This window comes from Onychomys torridus, chromosome 1 (assembly GCF_903995425.1).
Source record: "Onychomys torridus chromosome 1, mOncTor1.1, whole genome shotgun sequence".
Classification (NCBI taxonomy): Eukaryota; Metazoa; Chordata; class Mammalia; order Rodentia; family Cricetidae; genus Onychomys; species Onychomys torridus.
This window is the reverse complement of record NC_050443.1, coordinates 124,509,065-124,526,772: the sequence shown is the minus strand read 5'-3', so window position 1 is coordinate 124,526,772 and position 17,708 is coordinate 124,509,065. Positions and strand designations below refer to the sequence as shown.

The 17,708-nt window shown below is 47.2% G+C and overlaps 1 protein-coding gene across 3 annotated transcripts in view; it reads right to left on the bottom strand.

Moving 5' to 3' along the window:
- Positions 1–3,742, bottom strand: part of Sptbn2 (spectrin beta, non-erythrocytic 2) — a 41,586-nt gene extending 37,844 nt beyond the window's left edge. The window contains exon 1 of one of the 3 annotated variants that reach the window (XM_036201314.1): positions 3,258–3,742. The gene's annotated coding sequence lies outside the window, so the exon portion shown is untranslated. Of the gene's footprint in view, positions 1–2,603; positions 2,732–3,257 lie in introns of those variants that run through there. The other 2 variants (XM_036201304.1, XM_036201324.1) reach the window with 2 other exon arrangements.
- Positions 3,743–17,708: the final 13,966 nt, after the last annotated feature.

Below are 17,708 nucleotides of genomic sequence, written 5' to 3'. Positions count from 1 at the left end.
AGGGAGTGCCATTAATCCAGATTACAGTCCTGCACTCCCTCATCCTTAGCCACTGACCTCAGCCAGGCCCAAGAGGCTTACATGGTGGTTAGTGTCAGAACAGCATTACCTCCTTCGGGCTAGAGGTCTTGCTAGAACCTCTGCCCACAGTACTGCAGCACAGACTCTGCTTGGCCATGGTTGGTCCTGCAGGCAGTGGGGCCTCTCTCACTTTCCACCCCTGGCACTGATTCGAAACCCTATTTCCTGCCCTGCCTTGTCTTCTAGTTCCCCCTCTCATGACATTCTGCTCCAGATTAATTCTTTACCTCCCTTAGAGCGTGATCCTTCCTCCTCCTGCTTCATTCCGCACTCTGAATGCAGCTGTAGTGTGCTTATCACATTTATGACCGTTAGTTGTTATGTTCTCGGCTTGTTCCACTTTTAACTCTCTCTCTCCCTCCCTCCCTCTCTCTCGCTCTCTCTCTCTCTCTCTCTCTCTCTCTCTCTCTCCCTCTCTCTCTCGCTCTCCCGATCTTACTCTCATTTCTTTCTGGGCCCAGCAGAATAGGTAGTCAATAAAGAGATATCACATGAATTCACTGTCATTCTTATTTTGGTTATTGGATCGATGTCTTTCTTGGGGATGAAGAAAACACACGTGGGAAGAATGGAGATGGGAGGGGAGAGCCCTGTTCAGGGCTAAGCACTAGCATCGGACAGGGGAGTCGCAAATACAAATCACATGACCTGAGTACTGGGCCACTGAAACAGATCACTACTTCCCTCCACACCCCATTTCTGGTTTGGCAGATCTGGAATGAGCCTGGGATTTTGCATATTTAACTCATTCCCAGGTGGCTCAAAAGATGCTCACGAAAGGAGCGTACTCAGAGGGCCACTGACCAAGCCAGCAGCTGGAGCTACTTAGGGAAACTCTGAGGAGGCAGAAAGTCCCAGGGGTGAGTGTGCCTGCAGATGACTTCTAGCTAAACTAAAAACCTCTTCCCTCTCAGAACAGGAGCCAGAGCCCCAGGCCACCACAGCAAAAATGGAAATGAAGTGGACTCTAGAGCTAATCAAACCGAATTGATAGTGAGAAGGAGCGGGCAGGGCTCTACAGCCATGACCAGAGGGTGAATAACACATTAGGACAGACAGGGAGGGACCTGAGCAAAGTAAAACTCTCATCCGACTCCAAGTATAAAGGATGGATTGGCAGGGAGAGAAAAGGGAAAGAGTCACGGTGAAATTCCGGTGCTCGAGAAAGCTCGAGAAAGCTGCTCCAGGGAAGAGACAAGAAGAAGGAAAACCAAAGCCCAACCTCTCTCCTAGGCAGTGTTCCTGAGAAAGCTCAGGCTCTGCTGTGAGAAATTTAGGGAAGATGCATGGATTTTTCATTTTCTCCTTTGGAATCTGCTGTTTAGGCTGAGCATGGTGCTGCACACCTGTGATCCCTGCACCCAAGAAACTGCCAGGAAGATCACCTGGTCTAAAACCTAAATAAATAAAAAATCCTCCACCCGGGGCATAATTATTCAGCCTCATATCTCCTCCCTTACCACCCCGCCCCTAAGCCTGAGCTTACATCAGTTTCTTTACCAGAAAGGCCTAAGCTCCATCTTAGCTCCTCCTTAACCATTGATCCTGGGTTCTTCTCAACATGCCAAGAGGTTGACTGCCCCACGCTCAAGCTGAGATACACACATACGCATAGGGAACTCACTCTGCTCTCTTCACCTTCAAGAGAAACCGGGTTGTGGATACTGACTGACAATGCCTACAAACCCAGGCTCTCAAAATTGGAATTGCAATGGGGGGCGCGGGGGCTGAGAAGCAGCCCACGGAGAAATCATGGTAGGACAGGGCAAGCCTGCATCTCAGACAAGCATGCAGTGTCATGGGGATGGATACAGGGGTGCAGTAGGCTGGAGCCAGAGCGGATGGTGTAAATGGATGGTGAACTGGAACCCCAGCCAGGCAGCCTTGCTGGGTAGTTGTATGACAGGCAGACTCCACAGCCCTGTAAATGTAGAGCCCCAGAAACACCTTACACAACGCTTCCTCACAAACTGAAGAGGTCTCATCCTCTCTAGCAGCTACAGTCATCTTCACCAAACCGTGATCATACCAATGCGAGACCTAAAGGGCAACATGGAGCTAGCTACCACAGAGGTGAGGAGAAGCCCACGGAAGCCCAACAGCCAGCTGCCAACACGCTGCGGAGCTGGAGGAAGCTGTGTATTCACAGGCCCCGGACAGACCCTAGCGCGTTCCCAGTCCCACGACCGGCGCCGGCCGGTGCACCGCCGGAACCGCCGCACCACGAAAAGCCTGCGCTGCTAGACGCGCTCCGAGCCCAGGCGACCCCGATCCATCAGTGCGTCTGTCAGCCCAACTCTTCCAGACTCTTCTCTGCGCTCCAATACAGGTCCGCGTACCCCAAGCCTCGACCCCCACGGTCTTCCGTGATACCCGGTTGGCCCGCACAGAACCCGAGTACTCGGCGTCGCATCCTCCCTCCTGGGCTCCCCAGGACCGACCCCACCGCCTGCGTGCGGCCGCACAAAGCGCGCCTCCTTGCCGGCCGGGACAAAGCGGGCCGGGGCGCCGGCTGCACCTACCTGGGTGCAGAGCGCTGGCCGGATAGCGGCAGCTCGGCTGGCCGGGGCGCACTGGTCGTCGCCGCGCCCACAGCCGGGTCGCGGGGGGGTGGTTGCGGGCGGTCACAGGCGGCGGCGGCGGCGGGGCGGCCGCGGGGCGCACGGCAGGCGGGCGCTGTCACTGGGCGCGAGCGGCGCGGGGGGCGCGCGGGGCCGGCGGCCGCGGGGCGCGTGGCGGCTGCGCGCGGGCGCGAGCGGCGGGACTGCGGCGCGGCGGAAGGAGGACAATAGCCTCCCCCTGCCGCAGGCCGCGGGCTCCCGCGGGAGGCCCGGGACCATCTGGAGCTCGCGGGCCCCGCGGGGCTAGGGGCGGGGCACGAGGCACCCCCTCCCCGCCGGGCGTCATGGCAACCGCGGCCCCTCTCGATTCTTACAGTGGTTCCCCCGGCCGGGGGTCGCTGACCTTCCCCGGGGCAAATTCAGGACGGCCGCTCCTCGGGCCGGCTCCCGACCCCCCACGGTCTTCCGCGTGGATGCCCCGCTTGACCCCCACCTTCCGGTCCTCGGGTACCACCCACAGTTAACCGGGCTCCTTCTTCCCAGTTTGGACACTCCACCTTTGTCTCTGATGATGCGCCTTTGCCGGGATGCGCAGCCCTTTTGAATGTCACTCACCTCCGAGGTTTCCCCGAGATGCGGCCTCCGTTTCCTTTTCAAATGTCCCTTTTTGAGCACCTCCGGGCCATCTCGCTTAAGCGTTTCTTTCTGCCTTGCGCCCTTTCTCTCGTTCTCCTTCCGGCAGGTAGGCTGGCCCGCTTTCCAAAAGCATCTCCATGGTGCTCCTGGAGATTCGCCTTCTCACAAATCAGATTCTCGGAACCGTCATCACAGCGGCTCCTCAGCTCCTCTCATTTATCAACCAGGAGAATTCTGGCCTAGTCACTGTCTTAAGGGGGTTGGGGGCAGGGATGGACATTTCTAGGCCTGGCTCGGCTGGGTTTCTTCTTGGTTTATTAGCAGCTGAGTGGTCTACGGTTTAATGGCATTAACCAAGGTGAGCTGCTATCTGCTTAGGAGAGGAAGGAAATATGCCCACATCAGAGCAAATGCACAGAGTGGGTGCTCGCAGTGGGTGCTAAAAGTGCGTTATGTCATGTGACACTCCCACCCCCACTCCAGCTCTGAAAGTACTGTTCTTCCAGATTGGAGAGCTAAGCTCAGGGAGGAACCAGAAGGAAAAAAAAAAAAAAAAACAACTGAAAAACAGGATGGATTTTGTAGAGACTTTGGGTTATATACTCCAGAGAAGAGGTAGGCCCCTTCAAACCCGGGGAATGTCTGAAATGGACAAGTAAGGCCAACAAAACGGATGCTCTTTCTGTGAATTATTGGGCTTACTTGTTTATAATGGTTTTATTGGTAGCCAAATTTTAGCATTTTGTTTTTTTTCCTGGAAAGGTATGCATAACTAAGACAGCTACATGTATGATTTTTACAAAGTGAAATCATTGTGTTAAATGTACTTTTAAAAATCTGCAAGGTAAAACACAATCTTGTTACCACTACTCAACAGTTTATTGCTTCATCTACCTGGCCTTGGTTTTCCTCATACATACATTCAGTGGGGAGGGGGGTTGGGAGGTTTTGTTAAAGACTGCTAATCTGACCTGAGATTATACCATTAAACTGGAATTTAGTCTTCTTTTGGTACAGTTTTGTAAACTGTAATTCAGGGTATTTATAATTAAAAAAACAACAACAGTCACTTGTGTTGGATGTGCTACACCTTTAATACCAGCACTTTGGGAGGCAGAGGCAGGCAAACCTGTGTGAGTTCAAAGCCAGCCTAGCCGGTTCAATAGGGGAGTTCCAGGCCAGCCAGGACTGCAAAGAAAACAAAACAAAAACTACATCACTCTTCTTCAGGCAATGGAATCAGGAGAGGACATAAGCTTCTGTTTCCCCCGGAGTGACGTCCGAGTATTCTGGATGTTCAGGAAGAAAGAGGCCACGGTGACATAATGGTCACTGTGGAAGCTTGGTCAGGGACATTAAAATTGATCATGGGATGGGAATTAGCTGACCACCAAACTGGAAACTATTTATTGCTGCTACTCATGATTTTGGGAACTGGGGGTCTCAGTGACAGCCTATTAGATTATAGCCATTAGGAGGCAAGGGTAATTGACATAAATAATAGCTTTTGTAAATCTCCCATTTTCAGCACTGCAAATCTTTCAAAAGCCTTGTAATATAAGCATTCTAATTTTCATCCTTAATTTATTGATTAACAAAATGCTATTTAGACCCCTAAGTGGAAGAATTAACTCATGGTAGAGACTCCTTGTCTTCTAATTCCTAGTCTGTTCGGAGGAAGAGTATGGCAGAATATTCAAAAGCATAGATTTGGGGTGGGGGTAGCTCAGAGGAAGATCAGTTCCCTGCATGCACAAAGCCTTGAGTTGAATCCCTAGCCCTGGAGGGCTGAGGGGAGGAAGGCAGCAGAGGGTTTGGAGTTAGACTCGCCGAGATTAAGATCTAATCAGGAGCTGTGAGTGGTGGTTCACACAGGTCATCCAAGTGCTCAGGAGGCCGCATCGTGAAGGTTAGGAGAGTAACTAGAGAGTGGGAGACTGTCTCAAACAGATAAATAAAATCTAGTTTTGTTGTACGACCTTAGATATGTACTTATCTTCTTTCCGACTGAGTTTCCTCACCTGTGAGATGTGAGGGTCGAGTGAATTATTGCAGGTAAAGTAATGCAATGGCATTCCGCCCATAGTAAGCACTCAGTCCATGGCAGCCATTATTTTATCACATCCTACTTCACTGTACTGTTTCCCAATTTGGAAAGGAAGCATGCTCAGTGAAGAGAATACTGAGATCACTTGCCTCAGCTCTGCGACTGCGTTGCTCTGGAAACTTGTTATTTTGCACTGTAGCAAATCAGTCCAGTCAATGACAAGGAGAACCTCTGCTTCCTTTTCCTGTGAGTTGCAAAAGTGAATGGAGTGATATCCATCAAGCATGCTGAGCTGCTCAGAGGATTCAAGTTTCCTGCTTAGGTTAAGCACGATTACTCACAGGAAGGTCCTGGCTGTGGACACCTAGATCTGGAGCTGAATTTTCTGCTCTTTCTGTACCACGGAAGAGGTGTCTTTCTCTTCTTCCCTCCAAGACTGATTCTTCTGGTTCCTGTTCTGAGTCTCAACCCTGCCAACCATCAGGGCCCTCACTCCTTCTGGTGACCATTTAAACATGCTTAATTATCTACCAGCTTAAAAGGCAGGACACCTTGATGTCCTCTATTGTTATCATCCCCACTTCTTCCTTTTGTCGCACGGACCCATGGCCTTGTGCTTGCTTGGCCAGTATTATACCCTGAGATAGAGCTGTCTTGAGTCATCTACACCCATTGGCTCCACTTCCTCAGCTTTATCAAGCATTCATAAAAAAAAAAAAAAAAATGTTATGACTTCTTATGTGCCAGGTACTGTGCTGGAATCTTGGAGGACCCCCTGGTGGGTGGGGATCACAGACAGTAATAAAATGATTGCTTAGTTATAGCCACAAAGTACAGTCTGTTTGTTATGAATGAAGACTTCAGATGTTATAGGAGATTTGAACGGAGAGCCGGAGAGCCGTAACCTGGGTAGAGAGAGGATAAAAGGACTCCTCAGAACACGCCCCCTGAGATGGGATGTGAGAAGGGCGGACACAGCAGGGATGGGGAATAGTAATAGCAGTCACTAACACTAATTGAAGACTGTTCTTGCAGTTTACACTTACTTCTCTCCCTTCTTTCTTCCTTCTCCTTTCTCTCAGCGTCTCACCATGTAGCCAAGGCCAGCCTGGAACTAACTAGTTTACTATGTAGACCCAGCCGCTCTCCCCCCCACCCACCTTGCTGTGACTCTCCTGCCTCTGCCTCCTGAATACAAGCCTATCTCATTTAATTTTTTAAAAAGGTATTTTTAAAAATTTTACATGTGTGAGTGTTTTGCCTGCATGTATGTATATTTGTGTCTGGTGCTCACCGAGGCCAGAAGGTATTAGATTCCCCTGGAACTGGAGATACAGATAGTTCTGCGTTACCCGGTGGGGGCTGGGAACCAAATCTTTATCCTCTTCAGGAGCAACAAGTGCTCTTAAACTCTGAGCCGTCCCTCTAGCCCCCTTATTTAACTCCTTTAGGAACATGGAGAGATAAACATTAAGCCCATTTCACAGATAAGATAGTAGAGACATTGATAGAACATCTTACCTAGGCTCACTAAAATGGGAAGGCATAGAGCTGGGGTTTTAACAGAAATATCTATAGCGTTTAAAGAATTTTGATTTTTTTAAACCTTTAGTGTCCTGGAGGCTATTGAAAGATTGAAAAAAGGAAGTCAGATGGGTGCCTTTGTTTTTCAAAAAGGTTGGCTGGTGTGTGTGGAGGTGGTGGAAAGGAGGTCTGTTTGGAAGAGAAGCCAGTTGGGACACTACACTGGCACTGGAAGGAGAGAGGTAGATGGAACTCAGGGGGTGGTGGTTAAGAAGACTGGTAAGATGTGGGTAGAAATGAATTGTACACAGCTCTGTTGGAGAGGAAAAGGGTTGTGAAGGATAGAATGGGCAAGCAGAAGGAGAGAGGGAGGACCAGGTTTAAAAGTGGGAGACTATTGTTTTTGGAACCTTGGGTTTAAAGTATCTTTGAGTCAAACAGATATATTGGTTAGGCAGTTATTATACATGGGTTTGGAGTCATCTGCATTTAGGAGATCCATTTGAAAGACATCAGTGTAGAGATTCGAGGTGAAAGATGTTTTGATATGACTGATTTAATGTACACATGGGCACACAAATATACCCACAGTCTCCCACACACAAACCTGGTCATACTGCGTATCAGAAAATAGAACCTCCCTCCTTCCACTTGCTCAATCCATCTTCAACAAGCCCCCTTTCCTCTCTAACATGCCCACATGAAATTCAGTCTACGTATGTGTGGGGGACAGAAGTTAACATTGGCTTTCCTCCTCTCTCCATCTTACTTTTTGAGAAAATCTATTCTTGTACCTGAAGTTCTCGGTTTTGGTTGAGTAGAGGAATCTGCTTGTTTCTGAAATACCCCAGTTCTGGGGTCACAGACACTTTGCCACCATGCCTGGCATTCAGACATCTGCTGGGGATCTGAACTCAGGTCCTCCTGTGTGTACAGTGAGCGATCACACACTGAGTGATCTCCCTAATCCCTTGTGGTGATACTTTATTTGTAAAATGTGATTTTAGGGGTTGGGGATTTAGCTCAGTGGTAGAGCGCTTGCCTAGCAAGCGCAAGGCCCTGGGTTCAGTTCTGAGCTCTGAAAAAAAAAAATGTGATTTTATTTGTATATGAATAAAGTTGCCTTGGGGTCAGAGCAAGCCAGAGCAGAAGCCGGGGGGGGGGGGGGGGGGGGGGGGGGTGGTGGGGGTGGTGGTGGTGGCGCACGCCTTTAATCCCAGCACTTGGGAGGCAGAGCTAGGTAGATCTCTGTGTGTTCCAGGACACAGCCAGCATGGCAGACACACGCCTTTAATCTCAATACCAACCATAGAAGACCTGGAGGTCTGTACAGATGGGCAGTGACGAGGAGGCCATGTGGCTGGGTTTACAACCAATGAGAAGGCAGAAGGGAAAGTCTATAAAAAAGACAGGACACAGGAAGTAGGTCTCTGGCGGAGAGGAAGGACAGCAGCAGCAGTGAAGGGAAGGTTTTCAGCTCTCAGCTGTTGCTCTGACCTCTTGGCTTTTAACTCTGCAACTGGCTCTGAGTTTCTTATTTAACAAGACGGTTACATCTACAATCCCTGTGATTGATTTCATGCAACCCAGATCTTTTACTCCTCTGGGCTGCCTACAAAATGGCCATCCACGATTCTATTCCTCTTCTAGTTGCTAGTTGTTGCCCCTCTTGGCATGATGAGCTCTTCTCCTTGCTATGGGGTCCCTGCTGCCGTGTGTGTTGTTGGCTATTTTTCACTCTTTTGGCTCTTTTACTTTCTTGGGGGGCCCACCACCCTGCTCCCAAAATAAATCACACACGGAGGCTTATTCTTAATTACAAATGCCTGGCCTTAGCTTGGTTTATTTCTTGCCAGCTTTTCTTAGCTTAAATTATCCCATCCACCTTTTGTCTCTGGACTTTTTCCTTTCTTACTTCTATGTATCCTACTTTCACTCTTACTCCGTGGCTGGCTGTGTGGCTCAGTGGCTGGCTCCTAGCCGCCTCCTCTCCTTGTTCTCTTGCTCTTTCTTCTTCTCCTCCCAGATTTCTCCTTGTATTTATCTCTCTGCCTGCCAGCCCTGCCTATCCTTTCTCCTGCCTAGCTATTGACCATTCAGCTCTTTATTAGACCATCAGGTGTTTTGGACAGGCACAGTAACACAGCTTCATAGAGTTAAACAAATACAACATAAAATAATGCAACACATCTTTGTATCATTAAACAAATGTAACACATCTTAAAATAATATTCCATGCCGGGCAGTGGTGGCCCATGCCTTTAATCCCAGCACTCGGGAGGCAGAGGCAGGTGGATCTCTGTGAGTTCGAGGCCAGCCTGGGCTACAGAGCGAGATCCAGGAAAGGCACAAAGCTACACAGAGAAACCCTGTCTCTAAAAACCAAAATAATAAAATAAAATAAAATAAATAATATTCCACAGCCCGTGTGGGTTTGTTGTTGTAGTTTGTTTTGTTTTTGTTTTCAATTCCTGTGGTCATTTCTTCTCTGCTTATCACTTGTTTCTGATGGTGGTGGTGTTTTGTCTAGGCTTGTCCTTATTCTATTTTTCTTTCCTGGACTACCTTATTCACTGGGCAGCTTGAATGGCATCATTAATCCATCAGTTTGACAGAGAACATTCACCTGCTGAAATCCTTAGGGGCTTCATAGCAGAGTTTGCATGCCTTGTGTACTTCCCTGGCCTTACCTCATCTCTCCTTAACTTATATCAGAATCATATGAAACTCTAGATATTTTCCCAACATGTGTGAGATTTTTAAACATGCTACTCATGGTGGCACAGGCCTGTAATCTCAGCACTCAATGGCAGAGGCAGGAGGAGGCACAGCAAGTAATTTGAGGCCAACTAGACTACACAGGGAGTTCGAAGCTGGCCTAGGTTACAGATTCTGTCAAAAACATGGGGAAAAAACATTTGGACATGATATTTTTTTTCTTTTTTCCTTTTTCTTATTGAAGACAGGGTTTCTCTGTGTAGCCCTGGCTGTCCTGGAACTAGCTCTGTAAACCAGGCTGGCTTCGAACTCACAGAAATTTGCCTGCCTCTGCCTCCCAAGTACTAGGATTAAGGTGTGTGCCACCACTGCCAGCTTGGACATGCTATTTCTTCTAGATCATTCTTAATTCTTTCAATGTTTACTCATTCTTAGTTTCTGTTTTTTTATTACAATTGCGTCTCGGCCACCGCCCCGCCACTCTGCCTGCCTGCCAATGTTTACTCATTCTTACAGTTTCAAATAATATATCACATTTTGTTTTGTTAGAGACAAGATCTGCTGCAAGCCACAGGATTAGTACAGACTAGCCTGAAAATGTGTAGACTATGGTGGGATTTGAAGTTATGATCCTCATGCCTCTGCCTCAGTTCTGGAATTATAGTGTTGTATCATCCAAAACTCCATACTGGATCATCATTGCCCAATGGTCATGTTCCCTTTCAAGCTGTGAGCACCACGAGGGAAGATAACACATCATTTCATAGGCCTGTAGATATCTGTGTAACAAACTGATGCATGACAGAGAAGACATTGGGAGGGAAGATAATTCTGTATTGGAACTAGATTAAACTGAATGTTTTCATATTAAATAGTATGGCCTTGTTAGTGTTAGAGTATGGGGGATGGAACTTATGCATGGTAGGCAGATGTTCTACCACTGAGCCATATCCCCAGTGTCTTTCCCAATCATTTTATCTCCAATCTGTGTTCCATCATTTAAACAGCAGGAAGAACTTTATACATGGACTGCGCTCTGCATAGGTTCACTACCAAGATACCTGAATATCTGAGTTAAATTCCTATTTTTTGTGATCTCCTTCTCATTATCTCTTTCCCTCCCTCCCTCCTTCCTCCTAACTTCTCTTCTTCCTCCTTCTTCTCTCCCCAACTGCCTATGTGAACATCTGTGCAAACACAGGTATTTGTGTATGCGTGTGTACAAGGCCAGAGGACAGATGTTGGTGTCATTTGTCAAGTACCATCCACCATTGGTTTGTTTGTGTTTACCACTTTAGCAGCTGGGGCACCTGGGAGAATGGAGCTGACAAATGAGGCAGACTAAAGTCTCATGCAATAGCCAACTTTATTCAGAGCATCAGACAATTTATACTCTGAAGGTTATGAGGAGTCACATGAGCAAAGAGTACAATCATAAGGGCAAGCTGCGCACAGCCATGCTTTTGTTTGTTTGGTTGGGTTGGTTTTTTTGTTGTTGTTGGTTTTTTTTTTGGGGGGGGGTGAGACAGGGTGTAGTCCTGGCTGTCCTGGAACTCTCTCTGTAGACCAGGCTAGCTTCAAACTCAGAAATCCGCCTGCCACTGCCTCCCGAGTTCTGGGTTTAAAGGTGTGCACCAATGTAAACCAATTCTGTGCTTTGAAAACATGAGGTCACAAAACTCTTGTCTTGTTCTCTTGGAGTTTTCTCATAAGCACTCAGAATTCTTCTCACATGACTCCAGTCTTGAATTGTACTCCTACAGTTTCTTTTGAGACAGAATCTCTCACTGGCCTAGATAGAATTCAGCATGTAGGCTAAGTTAGCCAGTCAGAGAGCACCCCCCCCCCCATCTGTCTGTCTCTGCCTTCCCCAGTGCTGGGATTGTAAGAAGATACCACCATGATGAGCTTTATTTGTCTATCTATTTTTTAAGATCTGTTCTGGGAATTGAACTCAGAACTTGTCATTCTGCTTGCAAGGCAAGCACTTTACTGGCTGAGATATCTCCTCATCTTTGGCTTTTAAACTTCCAGAGCCATGCTAGTGGTGCATTTCTATAGTTCCAGCTAGCTACTCAGGAGGCTGAGACAGGAATATTGCTGGAGCACAGAGTTTCTCTCAAAATCAAATCTACAGCAGGATACTATTCTTAAGAAACCTGGCTCTTCAGCTGTAAGAGCCAGGTGCTTAAAAGGGATTTCAAGTTTTTCTCCAGAAGCTTCTCAAGAGTCTGACAGATCTGATAAGCCTAAAGTTCAGAGACTATGCCATCATCTGTTGGATTGGAAAAGACATGTGGATTTTCACATAGGAAATATAATTTCTGGGATTGGAGCAGTCTTGAAAAGGCTGAGGGTACCGGGCGGTAGTGGCACACGCCTTTAATCCCAGCACTCGGGAGGTAGAGCCAGGCAGATCTCTGTGAGTTTGAGGCCAGCCTGGCCTATAGAGCAAGATCCAGGAAAGGCGCAAAGTTACATAGAGAAACACTGTCTCAAAAAAAAAAAAATAAAAAAAGATGCATTTGGGGTTGGGATTTAACTCAGTAGTGGAGCCCTTGCCTAGCAAGCACAAAGCCCTGGGTTTGGTCCTCAGCTCTGGGGGAAAAAAAAAGAAAGAAAAAAGAAAAAGCTGAGGGCACAAGAGCAAGAGCATCTGATTCCTTTGGCCCAGCTTAGCAGTGTAGTATGAATCTCAAAGAGTTCTTATTAATAAGAACAAACCTGAGGCCAGTTATTGGGGTGAATGCTGGAAGATCAGAGAAGCAGAACAAGCCACAGCTATCTCACCTTGCTAGTTCCTCAGGTGATCTTGTTTCCTCAGGCTGGAAGCTTCTGAGTCCTTCTCCACATGAATCTCAGCTGAACTGTGTTGCTCCAAAGCTTAAACTAACTACATGCTTTTTCTTTTTTAGTTCCTGGTCCTCACGCCTTATATACCTTTTTCTTTCTGCCCCCACTCCCTGGGATTAAAGGGGTAGGTCACCATGCTGAGCTGTTTCTAAAGTGGCCTTGAACTCAGAGATCCACCTGGCTCTGCCTCCCAAGTGCTGGGATTAAAGGTGTATACCACCACCACCCAGCTTCTGCTATGGCTTACTCTTCCCATTTTCTAGCCACCATTTCTGGCTCTGTTCTAGTGGCTGTCTGTTCTCTGACCCCAGATATGTTTATTCCGGGGAACACAATACCCACCACATAGCAGTAGTGGACAGAAGAGGCCAGGACTCTATTTCATTCCTGGAACTCTTAAGAAGAAACAGTCTCTCAAAATACCTGATGCCAGTAGCAGGCAATTGCCTCAGAGTGTTAGTCAAACTGTCCGTGTAGACCAGCACTGTCAGGCATGTAGACCTGTGCAGGCAAAGACAGTCTGGTGTAACCCTCCCTCCTAACTCTGCCCTGCTCTTCCATCGCATCCCCTAACCCTGGATTTCCCTGGCTCCTCGATATTTGGAGGAAATTCTGAAAAGTTCCTTGGTACCCCTCCCCTTAGATGTATATATGGGTGTGTGGTGGGTGTGTGGGGACGTGATGGGACCCAGAAGCCAGGATGCTAGTGTGTGAAAGGCCAGGCCAGGCTCCAGATGGAAGTTCAGTAGTAGCAGGATGAGCTATGGTGGTACTAGGCATCATTACTGTGCTTCCGCCCGACCAAGACGACAGGAGCCTTCTGGGAGGGATCGCTGCTGCAGAGTCAGTGGTCTCAGGATCCAATGGCCATGATCAAATGAAGGCAGACACACTGTTATCAGGCAAGAAAGACAGAAAAGTGGTAGTTAGCCTTGATGCTCCTTCCTTGACGTTACAGTGATGTATGACCCCTTAAGTAGAAAAACCACAAGAATAGGCAGGTAGGAGGATCCTCAGAGACAGAGCTTAAAGCTTAGAACTGAGTGAGTTGTCTTGACTTGGTCAGGTTCATCCTTCTGTCATTCATAGAAATAAAGAAAATTGCATCCTTTCCCACATGAGTCCTTGCTTTGTGATTGTAAATAAGCCTGCTGCCCAAGGAAAGGTTAAAAAGGTGAGCTCCCAGGGGAGCACACACCTTCAGAGCACTGGCTTAATTAACTAACTAGCCTAGACCAGGATACATGCTTGACAGCTTTGGGCATGATGTGCAAAGGGTCGACATGTGTTTGAAAGGAAGTCTGCACAGGAGACTGCAGGTAACGCTTGAGTCCGATGGGCTTTTGACGGGTGGGGGCAGTTGCTGTAGGGCATAGAGGACTGAAAAAGAACCCCACCTTAAGCTTCCTTATACAATGTAGGCAAGTTTGGGGTCCTAGGAACCCCAAGGGCTGTGTTCTACTCTAAGTGATGCTCTGACTGCAGGCTGGCATTGACTAAATGGAGGACACTGAGATATCCCAGCCATTTATCTCTGCCCAGTCTGGATTCGGAACAGCACTTACTTATGTTCCAACCCTGCCAAACTATTTTTAACTTAAAAACCTAATGCCATTAAAAACTGGGCTCATCTGAACGATCTTGACCCATCTAGGAGTGAGCTGGGATCAACCATGGTATCCAGTAACTTTTTACCAGCCAATAGTGGGCCATTTCTTTCTTCTAAAAAGCTCATGCCATTAACCCCTGGAAAAAAAGTGTCTGCTCTCAGCCATACCCCAGAAATAAAATTTGGCAGCATCTCTTTAATACCAGTAGCTGAAGGGAAGTTGTTGAGGGCTCGTCAGGCTGCACTGGAATATGTGAGTTGTTCTGAGAAACTCACAGTGCCCATATCCAAGAAGAGTCCGTTTTATGGATATCTTTGAAGTTGTAGACATTTAGGTCAGTTTTCACTATCTTTGCCCAGTCTGCTCATATTGTGGTTTACCTAGGTGTTCCAACCGTTACTGGCATCTGAAGCCTCCTCCTGATGGTAAAGACTCTATGGCCTTGTTTGAACTCTGGCCTGTCACTTTCTAATTGAATGACCTTAGCAAAGGTATGCAACTTCTCTAAGGCTGAATTTCCTCATGTATAAATAATTAGGATAATTTTACAGAAGGAAACTGTAGTGAGAAATTAAATGATATATGCCAGGCGTGAGGCACCAGGTGGCAGATAAGCGTTCGGCAGTGTTTGCTATGCCTGCTGTCATTATTTTGTATGTAGGCAAATTTCCCATAAGGAAAACGCAATGCATGAAAATTTAGACTTGAATGAAAGTCGAATAGGGGAGATTGCTGCATTAGATAATGATTGTCCGGGTCTAACCTGTACTACCAGCTGCTTGGGGGGCTGAGGTGAAGATGCAAGTTCATGGCCTACCTAGCTTAGAAAGTGACCTCAAGGCCAACCAGGGCAACGTAGACCACACTTGTTTCAAAACTAAAAAGCGAATTGAGGAAGTGTGCTGTAGCTCAGTGGCAGAGTGCTCGCCTAGCATGTCTAAAGCCCCAGGTTCAATGCCCAGCCCCCACTTCCGTGTATGAAAGAACTGATAACAGGGTTTTAAAGTAGTCAACTTCCCTGTGTGTCTAAAATTATTTGACTCACACAAAACTGGTTTATACAATGTTTTAGGGATACAACATGTGTGCCAAGCTCAGGTCATCTATAATCCAATCATTCAGGCCAGGTCTGAGCCACCATGACAGGTTAACAATGGCTGTCCCGAGTATTCCCCAGGGCCCTTCATATGGGGATTATATGGATTCTCAGTGGTTTCAAAGGACAGATTTGTGACTAATGAGTGGAAGACACAGGGATGGGGAAATGGGGGGGGGGGGGAGATGGTAGTCCCTGTGATGGAAAACTCTTCCAAACCACTGCTTTCCAAAGTGGAATGGTTTGTGGTGGCAACTTCGTAACAAGACATTCAAGTAAACTAGATATCAGCTTAAGTGAGGGATGGCTTACCACTGAACAAAACGGGGAGATGAAGTAGGTCAACTGTTTCCCAGCTTAATTCTCTACCTTGGACACCAGGAGAAGACAGAGGGAAGAGAGTGGCTCTTCAGAAGGTGGGGTGGGGTGAAGGGAAGGAATTGGAACAAACATTGCTTCTCTGGCTGGGAAATACTGGATTAAATGACCTCTAAAATTTCTTGTAATTTAAAGGTCCTAACTCAAATTATTTCATAGATGTTATTTTAACTATATTCCTTGGAGAATTTTCCTATTTTAGTTGTGGAAAATTAGAACATAACACCTAAAGTACATGGTAAAATGGGAAGGAATTAGACATGTTGACCCTGGTAGATGTTTGATCCCACAGCCTCTTTTCAACCCGTGAAAATGGAAGTTGGAGGAAAAGAAGGCAGCCATTAAAACCTGAATGCATAAAATCAAGTCCCCTTCAGCGATGAGGGAAAAGCCAGCTGAGTTCCAGTACTGGCTTTAAGATGTGTAGGCCTGTGTTCTTGGGGCGGTGCTGAAAGACTGACCCAAGACTGAACTTTGGCACTAAAGTCTTCCTAACAGGGCTCCTACAAGATGAAGCTCTGTCCCAATTAGCCTACTTGTCTTAAAATCCAGTTGATTGTCTGACCTTCCTATCAATAGGCTTCCTTGGCCACATGTGACCAGGTTACTCAGTTGCTTCCAGACTCTCAGCCACAAAGCCAACTTCTTTTCTAGTGTGTATCAGCTGGCGGGACAAATCTAGCCCTGTTTACAGAGAGGGTGAAAAGCCAGTTATGGAAGGATGAACCAGTGTGATAGATTTTGTAGGTGTTTTCCCTCCAGCACAGGAGACTTGATACGGGAAGGAAAGGAATGAAATCTCCTGCTGGTCCAGGAGAAATCAGCCTGTGTGCAGGGTGACTCAGCTGGGAGAAACAGGAAGCCACTTTGTACCAGAGCCAGTCATTTTAAGAAGGAGAGGAAGAAAAGCACAGGGAATGGGGGCGAAGAGGAAAGGAGTTATGTAAACCTCGGTGCTGTCCTTTGTCCGTGAGTCTTCGTACAGATGTCATAACTGTGAACTGGTATGGAAGTCAGCACCACTATGACCTCTGGTGCTCCCTAACTAACTTCCCTCTGTGAGCGCATGTCTATCTGACCCCTGATGGGAAGTCAGTGGTGAGGCTGCCCCAGATTCTGTGCTCCAGGTGGAGAAGGCCTCAAGAAGGTGAAGGGATGAGCTAATCTGAGCTCATGGCCCCATTTGCAAGGATGTGATTAGTGGAGAGGCACCTGGGACCTGCTCCATTTCAGGAAACCCGGTTATGGGAGCTGGTGGGGGACAGACTTCTCTCAGGACCTGAGAGAAGCAGTTAACCCTTTTTCATTGTCTATGTGGGAAACAGCCTCTTGTAATAGTTGCTTGTTTCCTAGGGGAGAAAGTCCTCAAATGAACCTTATTTCACAATAGTTTAGTAAGTGGGGCCTAGGGATATTTTCCATCTAAATTCTTAAGGTTGGCTTCTTTCAGTACACGTGATCTGGAAGAACTTGAGAATAAGGTACAACCTAAGAAGTGTTTGGAATATGTCTAGAGAACACATTGAAAAGGGAAAGGCAGGTTGGGGATTTAGCTCAGTGGTAGAGCGCTTGTCTAGCAAGTGCAAGGCCCTGGGTTCAATCCTCAGCTCCACAAAAAAAAAAAAAAAAAAAAAGAAAGAAAAAAGAAAAAAAAAGAAAAGAAAAGGGAAAGGCAGCTTACCAGTCCCTAAAATGTCACTGCTTGTCTGGCAGCATTGCTTATGATATTTCTAGTTCCATTAAGCCCCCCTTTTGTCTTTGGGGGGCTTCAGAGTCAATCTGGGGCTCTCAAGGTAGGGTTTTACTGGCCAGACAGGGTTTTTGCCTCAGAACAATCACTATCCAAAGACGACATGAAACCTGAGTCCAATCCCTGAGTTGGAAGAGGGATCACAACACAACCAGCAGGCCACACCAGGGAGGACACTTCAGGTAAGGTTCCAAATAGCAAAGGTCAGGCTGAAAATACTACAAAGACTTCTCAGTCGACCCTTCGAACTAAGTGGCCTTACCTTAGTCAGGCCATTTAATTTCTTGGGCCTCACACATCTTAATCTATTAAAGACAGGTGGTCACCTCAGCAATCCCTTCTGACTGTAGCATTTACTGGCCTGAGGGAAGAATTTGAGTAAACATGGTTTCATAATGTGGTATCCAAGAGCATATTACTTACTAGATCCAAAAAGGGTGGAGATACAGGCTGA